Source organism: Entelurus aequoreus, linkage group LG01, assembly GCF_033978785.1.
Source record: "Entelurus aequoreus isolate RoL-2023_Sb linkage group LG01, RoL_Eaeq_v1.1, whole genome shotgun sequence".
Classification (NCBI taxonomy): domain Eukaryota; kingdom Metazoa; phylum Chordata; class Actinopteri; order Syngnathiformes; family Syngnathidae; genus Entelurus; species Entelurus aequoreus.
Window position 1 is genome coordinate 74243712 of NC_084731.1, and position 21913 is coordinate 74265624.

General features: G+C 38.8%; 1 pseudogene; it reads left to right on the forward strand.

Moving 5' to 3' along the window:
* Window positions 1-11920: 11920 nt before the first annotated feature.
* LOC133648651 (uncharacterized) lies at window positions 11921-14925 on the forward strand (annotated as a pseudogene).
* Window positions 14926-21913: the final 6988 nt, after the last annotated feature.

Below are 21913 nucleotides of genomic sequence, written 5' to 3' on the forward strand. Positions count from 1 at the left end.
AAAACACTAGTCAAAGATCCTCTAAATCACAGGAGCGCTCTGCTGTTTACTGCAGAGAAAGCTGCTCACAGATCCGTTATATGACAGGAGCGCTTCGCTGCTTTCAAGAACCTATGAAAAACACCAGTCAAAGATCCTCTATATGACAGGATCACTCTGCTGATTTTAAGGGCCTATGCAAAAACACTAGTCCAAGATCCTCTACAAGTCAGGAGCCCTCTGCTAATTTTAAAGGCCTACTGAAAGCCACTACTACCGACCACGCAGTCTGATAGTTTATATATCAATGATGAAATCTTAACATTGCAACACATGCCAATACGGCCGGGTTAACTTATAAAGTGACATTTAAAATTTCCCGGGAAATATCCGGCTGAAACGTCGCGGTATGATGACGTATGCACGTGACGTAATCAGTTTATGGAAGTTATGGTACCCCGTAGAATCCTATACAAAAAGCTCTGTTTTCATTTCATAATTCCACAGTATTCTGGACATCTTTTGCAATTTGTTTAATGAACAATGAAGGCTGCAAAGAAGACAGTTGTAGGTGGGATCAGTGTATTAGCAGCGGACTACAGCAACACAACCAGGAGGACTTTGTTGGAGAGCAGACGCGCTAGCCGCCGACCTCACCTTGACTTCCTACGTCTCCGGGCCGCCAAACGCATCGGGTGAAGTCCTTCGTCCTTCCGCCGATCGCTGGAACGCAGGTGAGCACGAGTGTTGATGAGCAGATGAGGGCTGGCTGGCGTAGGTGGAGAGCTAATGTTTTTAGCATAGCTCTGTGCGGTCCGGTTGCTAAGTTGCTAAGTTAGCTTCAATGGCGTCGCTAGCACAGCATTGTTAACCTTCGCCAGCCTGGAAAGCATTAACCGTGTATTTACATGTCCACGGTTTAATAGTATTGTTGATTTTCTATCTATCCTTCCAGTCAGGGGTTTATTTTTGTTGTTTCTATATGCAGTTAAAGCACGATGCTATCACGTTAGCTCGTAGCTAAAGCATTTCGCCGATGTATTGTCGTGGAGATAAAAACACTAGTCAAAGATCCTCAATAAGACAGGAATTGCTTGCCACTCAAAGATCCTTAAATGGTGTGATCACTCTGCCTACCGCAGAAACAAGAAACAAGACTAAGAACCAACACTCAAACCACACAGGGTATTAAGTTGGTGGTCACACACACACACACACACACACACACACACACTGGCCTAAAGAAAACCAATTTCCCAGCAGAAGCCAGTGTGGTTTTAACCTTTGACCCTGTGACATCTCGCCTTGGTTAGCGTAGCATTAGCTTAGCCGCTGAGAAAGCTCAAGCTAAACCCGTAAGAGCGTGCTAACTGTTTCTGAAACACGACTCTCTTTAAGTGGTAACAAAGAACAGGACTACTGCGAGTCTAAATACTTTGAATCATTTTTCATGGTGAAAAACCTTGAAATTTCTCTTCAGCCGTGATAAATATGCATGCCTATTGGAGCAGATATATTCAACGCTTCAGTACACATCTTGAAATAAAATATGGTTATTTTGTCTAAAACAAAGGCTTCGCTACACATCTTAAAATCAAATGTGGCTAATTTTGTAAAACTTGGCAAAGATTTGTTTATGTTCCTTTCCCCCTTTTTCCCATCATGCATTGCAGTGACTTTAAATGGCTGTGAATTATGTATGGTGTTTGGACATTTTTTAATAATATCCACAAAGTGAGCATGTTGTGTTATGTGGGACCTCTGCTCTAAACTAATAATGTTAAGCCCAAAAAGTCCACTACTTGATGGAGGACAACTTTTATTATCTTAAAAAAAGGAGAAAAAGAAAAAAAAAAAAAAAAGGCTTTACTACACATCTTAAAATCAAATACAGCTAATTACAATTTTTTTTTTCCAAAATGTGTTGTTTAATCACATATTTTTAATATACTGTGATCCTGACATATTATAATGCTTTAAATAATACATTCAGAAAGAACATTTAAAAATTTGCTACACATCCTAAAATCAAACACAGCTAATTAAAAACAAATTAGCCAAGGTTAGTTGTTTTATAACATATATTTGATGTACTGTAATACTCCATTCATCCATTTTCTTCCACTTATCCAAGGTCAGGTTGCGGGGGCAGCAGCCTAAGCAGAGAAAGAAAAAGAAAAGAAAAAGGCTTCGCTACACATCTCAAAATATAATATGGATATGAATTAAAATGTGTTTTCTCACATATTTTTTTATTTACCGTAATCCTGACACATTTTAATGCTTTAAATTAATAATTGTAAGCCTAAAAAGATGGAGGACAACTTTTTAATAGAAAATTATCTTTTTTTCCCCAGCTTTTCTACTCATCTTAAATGATTTAGACTAATAATTGCAAGTTTAAAAAGTCCAAAACTTGACGGATGACAATTTTTTAATGTAAAATTATCTTAAAAATAAAAAAAATAAAAAAATACATTCCAAAAAAAGGCTTTGCCGCACATCTTAAAATCAAATGTGACTAATTTTAATTCATTTATTGTATTTATTAAAAATTTATAAAAAAAATTAGATTTTCATATGCACCAACACTTTCCTAACTGAATCCAATACAAATCCTGTTTTGTAAAAAAAAAAAAAAAAAAAAAAGGCTTCCCTACACATCCTAAAATCAAATATACCTCATTATAATTACAAATATAATAATTATAATGCTTTAAACTAATAATTCTAAGCCTAAAATGTCCACTACTTGATGAAGAACAACTTTGTAAAGTAGGGAAAGAAAAGGCTTCCCTACACATCTTCAAATAAAGTTGTGCAATCGCCCATCAGTCAGCAGCTGCAGATGTGGCAGCTGTAAGTCGATCATGTTTTTTCTACTAGCGAATATGCTAACCTAACATGATGCTCCTGTTAAAAGTGTCATGTTAGCACTTTAGCACATTATGCTAGAGCTGCTAACCTTTCTGCTAACCTGCAGTCATTAGCTCAATAGCATCGAAGCTACGGACACACACTTAGCTAACACGCTAACGCTGCTGCAAACTGCCTTGTTTTGGTGCTTGGAAAGATGAAGGGGCTCACAAAAGGCTCTGTCAATGTTTTTAAAGTTCAAGTTAAAGTACCAATGATTGTCATCTTACCTTGGACGGAAGACGGAAGCCAGAGGTCAAAGGTGAAGTTGAGTGGTTTCAGTCGGCGTCCCAGGAGACTCCACCCCCGACCTCCATCGCCTTCATTTGTTCTCTCTTTGTGAGAAACACTTTTAACACATTTAACACACAGTGTTGTTTTTTGCAGGCTGCAATGCAAAAACATTACCTTTAAACACTCTTTGAGTGGGCAACACAAGTCCCTTCTGCTTCGTCTTCTTATGCTCTGGCAGACCATGGACGTTTAAGATGAAGTTATGATGGCTTTCAACTGTACGGAGTTGTCATGACAAGCCGTTCCAGTATAATGTGGTTACATAACCAGACAGTCCCATTATAATGTGTTTACCTAACCAGACAGTCCCATTATAATGTTATTATATCACCAGACAGTCCCGTTATAATGTTCTTATATTACCAGACAGTCCCATTATAATGTTCTTATATTACCAGACAGTCCCATTATAATGTGCTTATATTACCAAACAGTCCCATTATAATGTGCTTATATTACCAAACAGTCCCATTATAATGTGCTTATATTACCAGACAGTCCCATTATAATGTGCTTATATTACCAAACAGTCCCATTATAATGTGCTTATATTGGGACGGCGTGGCGCAGGTGGTAGAGTGGCCGTGCCAGCAATCGGAGGGTTGCTTGTTACTGGGGTTCAATCCTCAGCTTCTACCATCCTAGTCACATCCGTTGTGTCCTTGGGCAAGACACTTCACCCTTGCTCCTGATGGGTGCTGGTTAGCGCCTTGCATGGCAGCTCCCGCCATCAGTGTGTGTGTGAATGGGTGAATGTGGAAATACTGTCAAAGCGCTTTGAGTACCTTGAAGGTAGAAAAGCGCTATACAAGTATAACCCATTTATCATTTATTTATTACCAGACAGTCCCATTATAATGTGCTTATATTACCAAACAGTCCCATTATAATGTGCTTATATTACCAGACAGTCCCATTATAATGTTCTTATATTACCAGACAGTCCAATTATAATGTGCTTACATTACCAGACAGTCACATTATAATGGGACTGTTTCAGTCCCATTATAATGTGCTTATATTACCAAACAGTCCCATTACAATGTGCTTATATTACCAGACAGTCCCATTATAATGTGCTTATACCACCAGACAGTCCCATTATAATGTGTTTACATTACTAAACAGCCCCATTATAATGTGTTTGTACCACCAGACAGTGCCATTATAATGTGTTTATAATACCAAACAGTCCCATTATAATGTGTTTATATCACCAGATAGTCCCATTATAATGTACTTATATCACCAGACAGTCCCATTATAATGTGCTTATATCTCCAAATAGTCCCATTATAATGTGTTTATATCACCAGACAGTCCCAATATAATGTGCTTATATCATCAGAGAGTCCCATCATAATGTGCTTATATCACCAAACAGCCCCATTATAATGTGTTTATATCACCAGACAGTCCCATTATAAGGTGCTTATGTCACCAGACAATCCCATTATAATGTGTTTATATTTTACTAGACAGTCCCTTTATAATGTGCTTATATTTTACTTGACAGCCCCATTATAGTGTGCTTATATCACCAGACAGTCCCATTATAATGTGCTTATATTACCAGATAGTCCCATTATATTACCAGACAGTCCCATCATAATGTGTTTATAAGCAAGTAGTGCAACATCTGTATGCAGGGATGAATACATGTCTGAGGTGTGCTCTGTACTTCATCAGGGGAGGTGTCAGAATGAGAATAAAAAAACAACATTCTGGTGTTTATATGTGCAAAAGGTGCTCATTAAGTTCAGCCGTTTATGTTTCCAAGGCGTTGTCGTTAAATATAAGAGCGCTGCCAGTCTTGTCAAAACACTCATTAAAAGACGTTTACTTTATGGGCCTGTAAAACAAGCAGCGAGGTGTTAAACCCTACTTTTTCATCACAATTGTTTTTTGTTTTTTTATTACAATCACTGCATAATTAACTCATCTCATAGAATCCTGCTTTCCTCGTCAATATTTCAGCAGTGGCTCTTAATTATTTTATGTCGCGTCCCCCGAGAAAGAAGAATACCACCGCGACTATAAATAGTATCAATTGTCTAAAAAATTGTTATAAGTACACCTCTGCATAACATTGTATCCTTATTATTAAAAAAAAACACACAAAAGCAATAGTAATTAACTTGATCAAAATTCCTTTTTTAGTCTCTAACAAAAACAATAAAAAATTGCATCAATTTGCCTGAAAAAAAAAAAAAATCGATCTGTATTTAAACTGTAAAAATTGTTTGAGCCATTTGATACTAAAAAAAATCGAAATAAATAAACTCAAAAAATAATTGTCTATTAAATTGGTATAAGTACACCTCTGCATAATATTGTATCGTTATTATATTAAAAAAATAGACTAAAGAAATGTTGATTAACTTTTTTTAAACTGCTTTTTTAGTCTTTAACAAAAATATAAAAACGTGCATCAATTTGCCCAAAAAATAAATAAAAATAGAGCCTCCTTTAAACTGTAAACATTTTTTGACCGATTTGAACCATTTGAAACAAAAAAATCTAAATAAATAAACTTAATAAATAAAAATACGTTAAAATGTATTTATAACAAAAAATAATTAGACCAATTTGTGCACATTTCTTTTTTGTTACGTCCCCCGAGAAAGAAGAATACCACCGAGACTATGAATAGTATCAATTGTATATAAAATTGTTATAAGTACACCTCTGCATAACATTGTATCCTTATTATATAAAAAAAAACAGAAAATAAATATTGATTAACTTTAATTTTTTTTTTTTTTTTTTAGTCCTTAACAAAAATAATTAAAGTGCATCAAATTGCCTGAAATAATCAATCAATCAATCAATCAATGTTTATTTATATAGCCCTAAATCACAAGTGTCTCAAAGGGCTGAACAAGCCACAACGACATCCTCGGTACAGAGCCCACATACGGGCAAGGAAAACTCACCCCAGTGGGACGTCAATGTGAATGACTATGAGAAACCTTGGAGAGGACCGCATATGTGGGTAACCCCCCCCCCCCCTCTAGGGGAGACCGAAAGCAATGGATGTCGAGTGGGTCTGACATAATATTGTGAAAGTCCAACACATCAGCGAGAGTCCAGTCCATAGTGGGCCAGCAGGAACCATCCCGAGTGGAGACGGGTCAGCAGCGATGAGATGTCCCCATCTGATGAACAGGCTAGCGGTCCATCCCGGGTTTGGAGCAGAGTAGAAAAGAAAAGAAAAGAAACGGCAGATCAACTGGTCTAAACAGGGAGTCTATTTAAAGGCTAGAGTATACAAATGAGTTTTAAGATGATACTTAAATGCTTCTACTGAGGTAGCATCTCTAACTTTTACCAGGAGGGCATTCCATAGTATTGGAGCCCGAATAGAAAACGCTCTATAGCCCGCAGACTTTTTTTGGGCTCTGGGAATCACTAATAAGCCGGAGTTCTTTGAACGCAGATTTCTTGCCGGGACATATGGTACAATACAGTCGGCAAGATAGGCAGGAGCTTGACCGTGTAGTATTTTATACGTAAGTAGTAAAACCTTAAAGTCGCATCTTAGGTGCACAGGAAGCCAGTGCAAGTGAGCCAGTATAGGCGTAATATGATCAAACTTTCTTGTTTTTGTCAAAAGTCTAGCAGCCGCATTTTGTACCAACTGTAATCTTTTAATGCTAGACATAGGGAGGCCCGAAAATAAAACGTTACAGTAATCGAGACGAGATGTAACGAACGCATGGATAATGATCTCAGCATCGCTTGTGGACAAAATGGAACGAATTTTAGCGATATTACGGAGATGAAAGAAGGCCGTTTTAGTAACAGTCTTAATGTGTGACTCAAACGAGAGAGTTGGGTCGAAGATAATACCCAGATTCTTTACCGAGTCGCCTTGTTTAATTGTTTGGTTGTCAAATGTTAAGGTGGTATTATTAAATAGATGTCGGTGTTGAGCAGGACCGATAATCAGCATTTCCGTTTTCTTAGCGTTGAGTTGCAAAAAGTTAGCGGACATCCATTGTTTAATTTCATTAAGACACGCCTCCAGCTGACTACAATCCGGCGTGTTGGTCAGCTTTAGGGGCATGTAGAGTTGGGTGTCATCAGCATAACAGTGAAAGCTAACACCGTATTTGCGTATGATGTCACCTAGCGGCAGCATGTAAATACTAAAGAGTGCAGGGCCAAGAACCAAACCCTGGGGAACTCCGCACGTTACCTTAACATAGTCCGAGGTCACATTGTTATGGGAGACACACTGCATCCTGTCAGTAAGATAAGAGTTAAACCAAGACAAGGCTAAGTCTGACATCCCAATACGCGTTTTGATACGCTCTAATAAAATATTATGATCAACAGTATCGAAAGCGGCGCTAAGATCAAGAAGCAGCAACATAGATGACGCATCAGAATCCATCGTTAGCAATAGATCATTAGTCATTTTTGCGAGGGCTGTCTCCGTAGAGTGATTTGCCCTGAAACCGGACTGAAAAGGTTCACAGAGATTGTTAGACGCTAAGTGTTCATTTAGCTGCTGTGCGACAATTTTTTCGAGAATTTTCGAGATAAACGGAAGGTGGGACACCGGCCGGTAGTTTACCATGAGGTCAGGATAGAGGTTAGGTCTTTTGAGTAGAGGATGAATAACCGCTTTTTTGAATGCTAGGGGAACAGTGCCAGAGGAAAGTGATAAGTTTATAATATTTAACACTGATGGACCTAATAAAACAAAAAGCTCCTTGATAAGTTTCCCAGGAATTGGGTCAAGTAAACATGTTGTTTGTTTTGTCCCATTTACACATTTTAACAATTCCTCCAATGTTATTTCATCAAAGAGAGAGAAACTATTTTGGAGGGCGGTGTCCGTCCTATATACAGTCATATTTGTGTTAATAGAACCCAGTTGTAGCTGAGATGCATTGTCTTTAATCTCTTTTCTAATCACTTCAATTTTCTTATTAAAGAAATTCATAAAGTCATCTGCTGAGTGGGTGGAGCTACTGGGAGGAGTCCCTTGTTGGGTTACCGATGCTACTGTACTAAACAAAAATTTAGGATCATTTTTGTTGAGGTGGATGAGATTTGAGTAATATTTAGCTTTAGCTGAGGAAAGCATGCGTTTATAAGTTATTAAACTATGACTCCATGCTTGATGGAAAACCTCAAGTTTAGTCGCACGCCATTTGCGTTCCAGCTTTCTACATGATAATTTCTGGGCTTTAGTTTCTTCTGTAAACCATGGGGTACGCCTTTTAGGGGCCCTTTTTAGCTTTAGCGGTGCTACACTATCAATGGTGTCGCGCAGGGCGTCGTTAAAGCTGTTAGTGAGGTTATCAATAGAGCCCACATAATTTGGGAATGGTGCCATTACCGAAGGCAGTAGGTCAGTAAGAGTCGTCGTTGTGGCAGCATTAATGTTGCGGCTGCTATAGTAGTTATTATTATTATTATTAGTTTGTTGACAATGAGTCAGAACTTAGAATTTTATAAGGTAATGATCGGACATTACTTTAGTGTACGGGAGTATCGTAACTTTAGAGGTGGTGACACCCCTGACAAGCACTAGATCTATCGTATTACCGTTGCGATGCGTGGGTTCATTTATTATTTGTGTAAGACCACAGCTATCAATTATAGTCTGGAGCGTCACGCATGGAGAGTCCGATGGGGTATTCATATGGATGTTAAAGTCTCCCATTATGATTATATTGTCGGCGTGCGTCACTAGATCAGCAACGAACTCTGAAAATTCATTGATAAAGTCCGAATAGGGCCCTGGGGGGCGGTAGATGACAGCCAGGTGTAGAGGCAGCGGTGTGACAAACTTCACAGTAAGCACCTCAAACGAGTTATATTTATTATTTAGGTCCGAGGTAAGGCTAAAGTTTTTGTTGTATATTAGTGCAACACCCCCACCCCTTTTAATGGGACGGGCAATATGCGTTCCCGTATAGCCAGGAGGAGACGCCTCACCCAGCGCAAAAAATTCGTCTGGTTTGAGCCAGGTCTCGGCTAGACAAACGACATCAAGATTGTTGTCTCTGATGACTTCATTAACTAATAACGTTTTGGAAGACAATGACCTTATATTTAAAAAGCCCATATTATAGGTAGTGGGCTGTTTTGAGGAGTTTTTGTTGAAAGTATCCGTAGTAGCAATATTAATAATGTTACGTTTATTATGCGTAGTGCACTTTAAATAGTTTCGACCATATCTAGGAATTGATATGACAGGAATTTTTAGATTGTTTGACACCTCAGTAAAATGCATGTCCACCTCTGACGCAGAAAAAACATTATGTGAGTTGTATATTATTCTAAGAGAATTGCTATGTGTGCAGGGATTATCCAGCCTGGCGCTGGCTAGTTCTAGCTTAACAGACTCCTTATTAGCGCTTCTTTGTGGATTAGCATTTAGCTTTTTCGTTAGCCCCGCTAACAACAACGCATTTAGCTTTGTTGTCAGCCCCGCCCGACACCCCCGTTTCTGCTTCCGAGCGCATCGCTTACGTCTCTTTCGTTGACGGTCTCCGCTGGTAGTAGACGCCGCTGCTTCAAAGGCCACTGCTGGATGTAGCTCGCGAAGAATTCCCAAGCTAGCGAGTAGGTCCACCGTACACGCATCTTTCAGCCCAGAATGGCCCGATCTCTCCACATCCAGAATCGTAAGTCGGTCGTAAGTGATCACGGGGTGAACACGCTGTGAGCCAGCCATGAAATTGACTGAATTGAGGGGTATTTTTGCCAAAACGGTCTACACTTCCAGGAGCGCTCGCAAGAAGCCGCTGCATTGAAGCGCCGCCATCTTGGATATAAATAATGAAAAAAATAGATCCTTATTTAAACTGTAAACAACTTTTGAGCCATTTGTGTGACGATCTGTCACTTCATTTCTGTTTGTTTCCTTGTTTTGTATTCACTTCCTGTCAGTGCTCTTGTTTTGTTTCGACTTCCTGGTTGTCCCGCTGAGCGCTGTGTTTTTTACCTCACCTGCTGTTGATTGGCAGCCGGTCCACACCTGCTGCCAATCAGCATGTTCCTATTTATGCCTGTCTCGAGTGCTCCTCAGTGCTCGAAGATTGATTTATGTTTGGTTCTGTTACATGCAAGACTGCTTCCTTCTCTGTTTGGAGTAATTAAACGCTTCTTACCTGTTCACCGTTCTCCTGGTTCCTGCATCTTGGGGTCACTAATCCATGCAAGTTCCTCACAATTTGATACTAAAAAAAAAATCTGAATAAATAAACTCAATTAATACAAATACATTCAAATTCATTTATAACTCAGGAACACAATATATAAAACACTTTAACCCGCAAAAAAAAAAAAGTGAACTATTTGTGCTGATTTTTTTTGTTACGTCTCCCAAGAAAGAAGAATACCACCGTGACTATGAATAGTACGGAGCCCCTAAAGGGACATGGGAATTTTTTTTTTTTAGACATGTATCTCGTGGCCACGAGAAACTTTTTATTAAAAAAAATAATAATAATAATAATTTTTTTTATTTTTTATTTTTTTTAACTAAAAGTTTCTCGTGGCCACGAGAAACTTTACAGCGTTACAATAACCAGGAAGATAAAGTGTTTGTCTCACACCTACTAATCAAGCATTCACATTTTGCCACAACACACATGGGGGAAAGTCCTAATTGGAAATACAGCCATATTAACTCCTAAACTGCCATTTTAACACACACCAAACCATCAGCATGCATCCAATGCTTTCTCATGGCCACGAGAAACTTTTAGTAAAAAAAAAAAAAAAAAAAAAAATATTTTTTTTATTTTTATTTTTTATAAAAAGAAAGTTTCTCGTGACCACGAGATACTTTCTCGTGCACACGAGATACATGTCTAAAAAAAAAAATTCCCATGTCCCTTTAGGGGCTCCGTAGAATAGTATCAATTGTCCATAACATTGTTATGAGTACACCTCTGCATAACATTGCATCCTTATTATATTAAAAAAAACAGACTAAAGAAATGTTGATTAACTTTATTCAAATTATTTTTTTAGTCTCTAACAAAATATATTAAAAAGTGCATCAATTTGCCTGAAAAAAATAAAAAATAGATCCTTCTTTAAACTGTAAAAATATTTTGACCGATTTGAACGATTTTGATACTAAATTTTTTTTTAAAAATAAATAAACTCAATAAATAAAAATTAATTCCAATGTATTATTTTAACTGTAAACATTTTTTATTAGCTATTTGATACTAAAAAATCAAACAAATCAAAATGGTATTTTCCTTTTTAAAAAAAAATCTAATTTATTGTTATTACTGCTACTATTATTATTATTATTATTATTATTATTATTATTATTATTATTATTATATTATTGTACATATTTTTTATTCATTTGTGATTTATTTTTTATTTGTATTAATTAATTTAAAAAAATATATTTTTACATTATTTTCTAGATGACATTTAAGTGCATGCATGTGGAAATGTCTGCCTGGTGCTGCTGGTATGAAATGCTTGCCTTAAATGCAGCTTTTCATTACACAGTAACAGGAGTTGGTTGGGCTTGACGTGCCGGGGAAGCTTGTACATGACCCAAAACCGGTCTGGTCTCATGTGGTATGAGACTGTAATCCATTGCCTGGAGGACAATAGGCTAAGGGAATGGGACTAACAAACCGACTCCAAAAACTCCGGAAGCCAGTACTGGTGGAAAGTTGGGCTTTGGGCTAGCAACCCAAACCTGTAAAAAATATCTTATGCTACAGAAACATTGATGAAAAACTTTAAACCCCAACGTCTTGGAAAGGAAGCCTCTTCAGTGCCCCACACTAAAGAGCAAATTACGGTGTACATGGAAAACCGCAAGGAGACAGTGCGTCCGAAGCTTCTGAACCATAGACAACCCACCAACATTGCTACATGGAACGTGAGAACTATGTATGCAGCCGGAAAGACGGCAGTAATCACGGAGGAGATGAGGAGGTACAGACTATCTCTCCTTGGTCTGTGTGAAACCAGATGGCTACATTCAGGGCAGGTCAAGTTGGCGAGCGGTGAATCCATACTGTACTCTGGACACCCAGAAGATTTGGCATCACACACAGAGGGAGTTGCGTTCATGCTCTCCACAGAGGCACAGAGGGCCCTCATCAGCTGGGAACCCGTCAATTCGAGGATTATCACAGCCAAATTCCAAACTACACACGAGAAAATAAACCTCCACGTAGTACAATGCTACATTACCAGTAACGACGCAGACGATGAAATCAAGGATAATTTCTACAACCAACTATACCACATACTTGAGACCAAAAAAGGAAAGGACATCATGATTCTGATGGGAGACATGAACACAAAGTTAGGAGGAAACAACAATGGCTATGAATTGAACATGGGAAGACAAGGACTAGGAACCATGAATGAAAACGGAGAAAGATTTGCAGCAGTTTGTGCAGACAACAGCTTGGTCATTGGTGGGACAATTTTCCAAGACAAGGATGTGCATAAAGCAACCTGGGTGTCTGCTGACCATGTAACAGAAAACCAGATCGACCACATCTGCATTAGCCAAAAGTTTAGACGCTCATTGCTGGATGTCAGAGTGAAAAGGGGAGCTGACGCATCACCTACTTACAGCAAAAATCCAGCTGAAATTAAAACGCACAACACATAGAGAAGGAAGAGTCAAATTCAACATACAACAATTTCAAGATATAGGCACATCAGAACTGTACAAAGTCACACTACACAACCGCTTCCAAGCACTACAAGGTCTGCAAGAAACTCCTACATCAGTGGAGGATAAATGGAATAGTCTGAAAACAATATGGAAAGAGACATGTCAAGAAGTGGTTGGGAGAAGAAAGGGAAATAACAAACCGTGGCTTTCCATGGAAACGTTCAAGAAAGTAGGTGAGAGAAGGGAAAAAAAGGAGGTACTAAATAGAAGCAAAACCAGAGCAACGAAGGCCACAGCACAGAAAGAATATGAAGCAGCAAACAAAGAAGTGCAGAAAAGTGTCAGAAAGGACAAAAATAAGTTAATTGAGGATTTGGCACAACAGGCAGAGGAGGCAGCAGGGAAAAACAATCTCAAAGAACTTTACATAACTACAAAAAAACTCATAGGCAAGTTTCAACAGTCACAATCACACATTAAAAACACACAAGGTACACTACTCACAAACAAGGAGGATCAACCAAAGAGATGGACAGAACACTTTAGAGAACTGCTCAATAGACAACCCCCCCAACTGACAGCAGAGATCCCACCAGCCACAGACCTGTTGGGAATAAACTGCAACCCTTCCACCAAGACAGAAATCAAGATGGCCATCAGGGCCCTGAGAGGAGGCAAGGCAGAGAGGCCGGATGAGATAAATGGTAAATGGTAAACGGGTTATACTTGTATAGCGCTTTTCTACCTTCAAGGTACTCAAAGCGCTTTGACAGTATTTCCACATTCACCCATTCACACACACACATTCACACACTGATGGCGGGAGCTGCCGTGTAAGGCGCTAACCAGCAGCCATCAGGAGCAAGGGTGAAGTGTCTTACCCAAGGACACAACGGACGTGACTAGGATGGTAGAAGGTGGGGATTGAACCCCAGTAACCAGCAACCCTCCGATTGCTGGCACGGCCACTCTACCAACTTCGCCATGGAACTCCGCTGTCTATGTCAACTTCATCGATTTTGAAAAGGCTTTTGACAGTGTGGATCGGGAGATGCTGTGGAGAGTGATGGCTCACTATGGCATTCCCCCAAAAGTTGATTAACCTTATCAAGAACACCTACCGAGGGATGCAGTGTCGTGTCCTCCATGATGGCTGCCTGTCAGAGCCCTTTGAGGTCCTGACTGGGGTGCGGCAGGGATGCATGCTCTCGCCCTTCCTGTTCATCCTCTGTATAGACTGGACCATGACACAAACAACAAGCAATAACCGAACCGGCATACAGTGGAGCCTGACCGAGCAGTTGGAAGACCTGGATTTTGCTGATGATTTAGCACTCCTAGCACACACACACCAACATATGCAGGAGAAATCAGGCAAACTGGAAACAACAGCTGCTTCGCTTGGACTCAAAATCAACACATCAAAAACTAAGTTAATGCGTATCAACAACAAGAACAACTCCCCAATAAACATGGATCATAACCAGTTAGACGAGGTTGCCACCTTTACATACCTAGGAAGCATTATTGCTGTGGACGGAGGAACGGAGGAGGATGTCAGTGCCAGAATTGGAAAAGCAAGGACCATATTCACTATCCTAAATAAAATCTGGAAAGCAAAAAACATCTCACTCAAGACCAAACTGCAAATCTTCAACTCAAACGTTAAATCCACCTTACTCTACAGTTCAGAAACCTGGAAGATCACCGCCAACATACTCAACAAAATACAGACATTCTTCAACCGATGCCTCCGTCGCCTCCTAGGTATCTACTGGCCTAACACCATCTCCAATGCCAACCTGTGGGACCTCACTAGACAAGACACAATAGAAACACAAATCAGGAGGAGGAAATTGAACTGGATTGGTCACAAACTGCGTAGACACAATAGATCAATCACAAAACATGCTCTAACATGGAACCCGCAAGGCAAGAGGAAGAGAGGAAGGCCTTGAGCCACCTGGAGAAGAACCACAGAGCAGGAGATGAAGGCGCAAGGGCTGTCATGGCAACAACTGGAGCGGAGGGCACAAGACCAAAGGGGATGGAGGAGTTTCATCAATGGCCTATGTTCCTTAGGGAATTTAAAGGCCTAAGTAAGTAAGTAAGTAGATGTGGAAATGTGTGTGCACGTTTTTAGTCGGTTTGTTTTCCTTCAATACTGCTATATGTTGCAACTTGCCTCCGTATGAAAAGTGCTCTATGAAAAAGGTTTTAATTGATTGATTGATTGATTTATATTGTTATGCTTAGTTTTTGCAGACTGTTTTAAAAAGCTAACAATTGAAAGTAAAAAAAAAAACAATTAAAGAAAATGTAAGTACTGTATTTTACTGACTATAGAGCGCACTAGGATATAAGCCGCACCCACTAAATAGTTTTCCGTAAATTAGTCGCACCAGACTATAAGCCACAGATATATACGTTGGGAAATGAGTTATTTACACAGAAATATTTTGTAAATGTTAATTAATTGTTTCCAAACCATGTCTGCAAAATGGCAGTAAAACGGCTGATCAAACAAAACAGAAGCCATCATCATAGACCCTCTAGCTGCGCAAGCCAGCTCTCTAATCAGCCAAACAGACTCAATAACTCCACGGTGATGTTTTGGTGAATTTACTGAGGAATTTGTGAAACTGAAACCATTGTAAGTTAATAATACTAACACAGACACTCGCAAACATGTTGACATATTAGCTAATGCTAACGACGCTAGTTTGATTATGTTATGATAGCACAAACAAATTTGCATGAAAACACTCCTACAGACATCACACATGGGACGCCTCAGTAAGTACGAATTGTTTTAGTTTTATGGTTGCGTGGAGTGATGAATGAAGAATACGTACAAGTAGAAACGCTATGGACGGCACTCAGGTTAAAAAAAAACCAAACAACTGGAAGGGCACTGCAGCACCTGCAGTGAGCGAATTTGTCCAAAAGATGGCGCCATAGCACAAACAATAACACACTCTGTCAGTGTTTTTGCTTGTTTTTTTTTATTGTTTTTTTATTTTTATTATTGCCGCCAGCGAACAAAAATCCATAAATTCTCCAACCCGTCTTACAAGCCGCAGGTCTCAAAGTGTAGGAAAAAAATAGCGGCTTATAGTCCAGAATTTACTGTACTTTTTTTAAAATTATCAAATATTTATTTTATATATTTATTTATTTTTTAAATGAAGCCATATTGGTTGTTTGGGGTAATTTTCCTCTAAACTACAAAGTACAGGATAGACGCTAGAGCTCACACTTTTTATTTTTTTATTTTTTTTACAGTCTTTTTTTTTTTTGCACTTCATGGCTGCATTGCCCCACTTGACCCCACCCCGACCATAAAACTGATGACCGAGCGTTTCTCAGGTGCATTAATAAGCGCTGTAAAATGACGAAGAAGGAACTGGACCTGACACAGATTGTAAATCACGTGTGGTTGCAGTTCTCATTATGGAGTTACGCATATATCTTGTTTAAAAAAAGACAAACGCACACAGTCTGCTGGTGTGACACACATAAACACACTTAAGTGTTCAATATGTAATTGTGTCAATGATTTGCACGCTTGCTCATGTAATAAAAGAGAGGAATGCGGGATTTATTGTTCACCTTTCACAAAACCTTCTGTCGGACCGAAGGGTTCAAAGAAGTTCATCAGACCGGAAAACATTTTTGGCGACATTTTTTGTATGTGTGACGTCCGCTGAACGGAACACTACCCTCACTCAAAAAAGTCTGTAGGCTACACGGTCAAATAGAACAGTAACTTGATAGCAAAGACTACTTCCTGACTACGCCAAAATGAATGCATACGTGTAAAAAGACAAAATATAACATCATTGCAAGTTTAAAAAGTCCACTACTTGATGAACGACAATTTTTTAATAGAAAATTATCTTAAAAATCGAAAAAAAAAAAAGAGAAAAAAAAGAGGCTTCGCTACACATCTTAAAATCGAATTTAGCGAATTCACCAAAAAATGGAAAGGATTTTTTGTTTTTAATGAAGTTTAAAAAGTTCTCTACTTGATGGACTATCATTTTTTAATGGAAAATTATCTTTAAAAAAATAAAAAAATAAAATCTAGCTAATTAAATTTAAAAAATTGCCAAGATTAATTGTTTTATCAAAAAAAAATTATGTACTGTAATACTCCATTCATCCAGCTTCTTCCGCTTATCCCAGGTCGGGTCGGAGGGGCAGCAGCTTAAGCAGAGGGAAAAAAAAAAAAAAGGCTTTGCTACACGTTTCAAAATCTAATACAGCTATATAAATTAAAACATGTTTTATCACATGTTTTTGATTTACTGTAATCCTGACATATTATAATGTTTTAAACTATAACTGTAAGCCAACTTTTTAATAGAAAATTATCTTTTTTAAGGCTTCCCAACACATCTTAAATGCTTTAGACTAATAATTGCAAGTTTGGACGACAATTTTTTAATGCAAAATTATTTTTAAAAAAGGAAAGAAAAAAAAAAAGGCTTTGCCGCACATCTTAAAATCAAATGTGGCTAATTTTAATTTCATTTTAATTCAATTATTGTATTTATTAAAAATTTATATAAAAGGAGATGTTCATATGCACCAAGACTCCAATACAAATCACATATTTATAGAGGTTAAACTAATAAATGTAAGTCTAAAAAAATGGAGGACAACTTTTTAATAGAAACATTATCTTTATTTAAGGCTTCGCTTCACATCTTAAATGCTTTGGACTAATAATGCTAACTTTAAAAAGTCCACTACTTGATGGACGACAATTTTTTAATGGAAAATTATCTTAAAAAACGAAAAAAACAAAATAAAAAAGAGGCTTGGCAACACATCTTAAAATCAAATACAGCTAATTACCAACAAAAATAGCCAAGATTTGTTGTGTAATCACATATTTTTATAATATTGTGATCCTGACATATTATAATGCTTTTAATGATACATTCAGGCGTACAAAATCCATTACCTAATTAAGGACGGTTTTGTGAAAAAAAGGACAAAATAACATTTTAAAAAGGCTTTGCTATAAATAAAATGTAGCAAATAAAATACAAATTAGCCAAGATTAGTTGTTTTATCACATATTTTTGATGTACTGTAATACTCCATTCATCCATTTTCTTCCGCTTATCCCATACTTGCCAACCTTAAGACCAATATCGGGAGGGTGGGGGGGGGGGGGGGGGGGGGGGGTGCGTGGTGGTGGGGGGCGTGGTTGGGGCGTGGCTAAGGGCGTGGTTAAGAGGAGAGTATATTTACAGCTAGAATTCACCAAATCAAGTATTTCATATATATATATATATATATTATATATATATATGTATGAAATACTTGACTTTCAGTGAATTCTAGCTATATATATATTTTTTAATTTTTTTTAATTTTATTATACATATAAATAAAAGACATACTTGAATTTCAGTGTTCTGCAGGCTATCCAGTAGGTGGCAGTATTGTCCTGTTTAAGAGTGTCACAACATTGCTGTTTATGGCAGACAAACTGCTTTACGGTAGACTAAACGTGACTGCTGTTGTTGTGTGTTGTTACCGCGCTGGGAGGACGTTAATGAAACTGCCTAACAATAAACCCACATAAGAAACCAAGAACTCTCTCTCCTTGTTGTGCACTCTACTCTCTAAAAGCCGTAGATGTTATGACGTCATTGGGCAGGCAAGCTGCTGGGAAAGCGGACGTGAGAACGGCTGTCCCCACTCAGGTCCGCATTGATCTGGAGGGGGCGTGGCCTCCAGCTCCGGCTGAATACCGGGAGTTTGTCGGGAGAAAATCTCTGCCGGGAGGTTGTCGGGAGAGGCGCTGAATACCGGGATTCTCCCGCTAAAAACGGGAGGGTTGGCAAGTATGGCTTATCCGAGGTCGGGTCGCGGGGGCAGCAGCCTAAGCAGAGGAATAAGGAAAAAAGGCTTTGCTGTATGTTTCAAAATCTAATATAGCTTTATGAATTTTAGTTTTGCCAGTGTTTTGTGCAATGTTTTTAACTGTTCTTACTTAGTGTTTATCGTGGTGTGTGTCAGCGTTATGTCACTGCGGGGTGCCATGAAGTCCTTTTAGCAGCTTGACATTCTGTTCCGGCACGTTCTCTCTGCAGCTTGTGCAGAACCTCAAAGTGTCCTGAGATGAAATTGACTGGAAACGTACAGTAGCGCGCTTTAAAGCTGGTAGGAATGAAGGCTTTGGACCTTTTCTTGATTTTTCATGCAGCAAGAAAGCTTTGAGATTTAAATCTGACCTGCACGCTCTGCAGCTTCTCCTGACTCCTGTCAACAAGGACAGGCCGCTGGTGGCTTTCAAAGAAGGGAGGCAGACAGGAAAGACGGAGACTCAGTCAAGCATGAAGGCTTTTTATTGAAGGGCTTAAGATGGATCAAAGCAGGAAGTAGGGAAAGAAGGTTGGGTTGTGGACCATGAAGGGACGTCTTTATGGGACCGCGGGAGTTGGTTGTACTTCCTCGCCCATGTGCCACCCTTCTACAAAGTCAGAATATTGTTATTTTCTGTATGATTCTGCATCCCCTGGCCACCACCCGCCAACCCACCCCCACATATGCTAATAACCTGTGTGTACTTGTTGTGTTTTTATGAAGACGTCCAGGGAGGAATTACAAATTGGGTCATGGGTACCGGACCCCTGGGGAAAAAGGGGGGAACCAGGGGCAATGGTGTAGAAAGACAAGTGATGACCCTGGTCCTAGGAAAGCTTTTTACTTTTAAAAAATGTTTAAGCCCCTAATCCCTGGCAGAAATTGCTGTGTGGGCATCTGGAGGTTCGTCGTTGGCCCATGTGCCACCGTTCTCCAAAGTCCGAATATAGTTTTTTTCTGTATGATTCTGCGTCAGCGAGACAGGTGACCATATTGGTGCCTCAACCCCTGGCCACCACCCGCCGACCCAACCCCACATACGCTAGTAGCATGTGTTTGCTTGTTGTTGTTTTTATTGAAGACATATAGGGAGGAATCTCAAATTGGGTCATGGGTACCCGATCCCTGTGAAAAAAGGGGGTGACCAGGGTTAGGGGCAATGGTGTAGGAAGACAAGTGATGACCCTGGTCTTAGGATGCTTTTTACTTTTTACATTTTTATTGTGCCCCAAACCCTTGGCAGAACTGCTGGGTGGGCATCCGGAGGTTCGTCCCTGGCCCATGTGCTACCCCTTCTACAAAGTCAGAATATTGTTTTTTTTTTTCTGTATGATTCTGCATCAGCAAGACAGGTTACCATATTGGTGCCTATTCTCACTTGCCTCATGTGCCACTTCGGCAAAGTTCCCAGGACATTGGTTTCTGATTTTCAGATATCTGCAGTGTCATCGAGTCCTCCTGGCGTCATGTGCACCCCACTGCCGGTTCCTGGGAACCCCCCACCCAACCCCCACCCAGGCCCCCATGTGTTTTGTCTCCTTTGCAGTGGGCTTGTTTGTCAGATTTTATGCGACTCACTGCTTTATTGTGTCGATAACAAAGCTAGTTTTGGACAACTTGTCTACGGTTCTATTTTAGTGTATGGACACCCGCCCTAATCACTCAACAGCTGTAATGCCACACACACACACACACACACACACACACACACACACACACACACACACACACACACACACACACACACACACACACTGACAGCGATGATAGATGTCCTTAAGGATGGCGCTAATCAGCAAATAAACATTTGGGACCATGATCTACAGGTCAGGAGGTGACAGACGATGGCCTGCGTCTGTGTGTGTGTGTGTGTGTGTGTGTGTGTGTGTGTGTGTGTGTGTGTGTGTGTGTGTGTGTGTGTGTGTGTGTGTGGTGTGTGTGTGTGTGTGTGTGTGTGTGTGTGTGTGTGTGTTCATTATTTAGAACACAAATGGATCCAAGGTCCGAGGGATGGTGACCCCGAGTTCGGAGCGCTGCCCTCAGCGTGTTGTAGTGACCATGCGGCCGTCATCGCCTTGTCCTCGGCGAGTGGACGCGCACGACCCCGTTTGTTTGTTTTTTCCACTCCCTGATTATTGTTAGATTGTCTCCTCTGGCTTTAGCGGACGGTAAACAGGACGGCCTGGCAGGAAGGACTCGAACAACGGGCAGGAAGCGTGTTACACATAAACACAACACGATTTTCTTGATGTACATTTGTATACACAGTTGAATTCAAGTCTTTGGATAATAAACCTTTGGGGGAATTCTGACCTGTGAATGCCACTGTACAGTTTAATAGGGGACGGACTGAGAATGACAGATATGTAAAAATAATAATAATAAAATAAAGTAACGAACAAGAAAACAGCAAAAATGATTACAACTACAACAACAATGACAGCTTATTTAGTTGTATCAGGGATATATTTTAAGTGGGGACAGACAGGGACACAAGTGTATACGGTTGCTACTTTGTCCTTTTAATATATTATTTACGGCATAACTTACATTTTACTATAGTTTTTTAAATTGATGTATAACTAAATAAATAAAATAAATTATTACATAAATACATCCATAAATTGGCAAATAAATGAATAAATATATAAATAAAAATATTAAAACAAAATATTATAACAGTTTTTTTTGTAAATATACTGTATATATATTTACAGCCAAAAAAACCCTTTAATGTAGTGAATCTTAATACACCTGGTTTTGAGGAAAAGGGGCTATGTGTATATATATTTTTAAGGAGCGCCTAAGTGAGGCTGATCCGTTGGCGGTCCCGTCTTGTCTCCCTGTAACGTATGTCTGCTCTTAGCGGGATTGTGCCGAAAATGTAATTTCAGTTCTTATGTGTCTTGTACATGTAAGAATGGACAAATAAAGCTGATTGATTGATTGATTGATATATATATATATATATATATATATATATATATATATATATATATATATATATATATACTGTATATATATATATATATATATATATATATATATATATATACTGTATGTATATATATATATATATATATATATATATATATATATATATATATATATACATACAGTATATATATATACTGTATATATATATATATATACTGTATATATATATATATATATATATATATATATACTGTATGTATATAT